The sequence below is a fragment of the Pygoscelis adeliae genome, unplaced genomic scaffold (genome assembly GCF_000699105.1).
Source record: "Pygoscelis adeliae isolate BGI_AS28 unplaced genomic scaffold, ASM69910v1 Scaffold108, whole genome shotgun sequence".
In the NCBI taxonomy this organism is placed as follows: domain Eukaryota; kingdom Metazoa; phylum Chordata; class Aves; order Sphenisciformes; family Spheniscidae; genus Pygoscelis; species Pygoscelis adeliae.
In genome coordinates this window covers 1736509-1739020 of record NW_008825498.1, presented here as the reverse complement: position 1 = coordinate 1739020, position 2512 = coordinate 1736509, and positions in this window count along the sequence as shown.

Sequence of the window (2512 nt, the reverse complement as noted above, 5' to 3'; positions counted from 1 at the left end):
CTTTGCAGCCATCCTCGCGCTGGGCGCTGGGGTGAGCAGACTCCCCTGCAAACACGCCGGTTGTTCCTGATGGAGGCAGAGGTTGGCGTGTGCGAGGAAGGGGAGCTGCCGGCCGGGAGGTCGTGGCTGCTGGCGCAGGTTATTCCACGGTAAGTCTCAAAATGGTTAAACTATTTCACATCAGTAACAGCCTTGTGCAGAAAAGCTCGGCTGTGTTACAGAGGAGTCGCCTTTTTTTGTCCAAATACCAGAATTGTTTGTACAATTGATTTTGTAAAATATTTTGCAATCATTTGAAAGTTGCTCTAAGGTTATTTTTCCAGGTATTGTAGGAAGCACATCTTGAGATCTTATTTCCAGTTCCCATGAAAGAAGGCAAAGCGACCCGAGAGGAGAAGGATCAGATAAAGGGAGAACAGCACGTGCTGGAGGAAATCAAATCTGCCTATGGAGAAGGTAGGACCGCCGTGGAGGAAACGAATGGGATCTGCCCATTGTCCGTGCTCTTCCGCCTGCTCCGGTGGGAGCTCGGCCTCCGGTGAAAAGATTGGTGCTAATTGTCCGTGGCATCCATGTGAAATAGAGGATTAAGCTGAGGAATAAAACCACTAAATGGGAGACCTCCCAATTACTTAAAAAAGACTTTTTCCCCCTCTCCTCTTGCTCTAGCTAATACACAATTACATTTCCCAGAAGTTGATAAAGACCGCTCGATTTAGGAATGATTTCTATAAACCTTTCTGCTTTACTGCAAAAGTCCTTTCTCACAAGAAAAATGCTGCAATGAATTCATCGCTTTGTGTTTGGGCCGCACAAAGCCAAGGACTGACTCATTTTTGGTGGCTTCGTTAGTGGAAATGATTCACGGGCTGGATTACCATGACCTCTTCTCTGGGCTGGTGCACTCTCCTCTTTGAAGATGCTTGTGACAGCAGAGGGCATGGCCCGGAGATCCTGAAGCAGAGGGTGGTAGGAAGCACCTGAAAGGGCCAGAAAACGTGATTCAGCCAAAAGCTCTCGCCCAGCCCGCGCCAGCACAAGGTTGTAGTGCCCTCCGTGTACTCGGACCGTGTCTGGAGGGGCTGTGGGACTTGCTGCCGTCTTTTTACACGATGAAGTAAGTTTTCATAGTACCTACTGTTGTTTTCATTGCCTCGTGTTTAAAAGATGGATAGCTTTAATGGGAAGGAAAGAGAAACAAACGTGTTGCAAAAATACACACAATAAGCCAAACCTGGCAGCAGTTGGATTAATGAACCTTTTTAGAAACTCCTTGAATGCAGAACACTTACAAGGCCATTTTAGTGGTGATACTCATCACGTAAAAACATTTCACAGTGCGGGTGCTGGCAGGGTCGTTACGCTCACCCAGCCCGCTCCTGTTAACGCCGGAGTCCGTTCACTGCTCCAACTAGTAAGTTTACATCAATTCAGCATCTGTTTCTCAACAGTAGGTCAGTAAAGTTGCATATATTTTCATTTTAGTTATCTCCTTTGTCCAAAGGGTTGTATTAGGAGTCATTCTTATCATGTGTATTGCTGAGAAAAGATTATGCTGAGAGTTGCCCTGACCTTGGACAATGAGGAGTTTCTCTCTCCTGCAAATAGTTCTTAGCTGGTTTCCTTGCAAAATAATTGTCTATCGTTTTTTGGATAATCTCTTGTGTGTAAGCACCAACGAACTTTTTGGTGTGGTTTTTTTCTTTTTTTAAATTCAAACCAACAAAAGTCATGCTCAGAGTGTCAGCTGAGTGTGTTATTTCTGCAATTTATCCAGTCGGGTATGTTTGCTGTAGGGCAGCGGAGCTCCTCGGGAGCAAGGAGAGTACATCAGCTTTGTCCCTGCGGCAGAGCGCGCTGGCTGCGTACAAGTGTCTCAGCCTCGTGGCCGGGCATCCTCTGGCCTGTGTGCTCTATGAAGAAACACGCTTTGATTAACATCCTAGGCTCGCTTTACCTTCGTGAGTCTCATAAATGTATGAAAATGCAAGAGAAATCAATGGGGAAGTCCATGGTTTTCTCTTTTTTTTTTTTATTAACTGTTGGATCTCTGTAGCAAGCTCCCATTCACGTCAGGTCCTGGGCTTCCTGAGACACGTTGAGCTCCGGCACGGCCGTGTCCGTCAGTGTTCCCATGGGGAAGGCAGAGTGACTTCCAGTCGATCGCTGTGTCCCCAGCAGAAGCAGCTCGGGGCTGGTACGGCTTCCTCCTGCAACGCCTCGGTCGCCTCGCAGGGTCGTGCCCGTGAGCGTGTGTGTGCAATAACCACTGCACATCTGCGCCTGGGCTTTGCCCAGTGCAAAACTTACAGTCAGCTGGCTGCGAAGACGGGGCTCCGGACGTAGAATTAGGCTTACAGGGTTTGGGTAGTGGAAAAGAGGTGCAGGAATGATCACTCGGAGGCTTCCCCGTATGACAGTGTTCCCATTGTGTGGCTACCAGAGGCAATTGGCGACAATCCAGGTGATCAAAATGGTCAGATTCTGCTGAGGTTTACAGTAAAATGTAAGG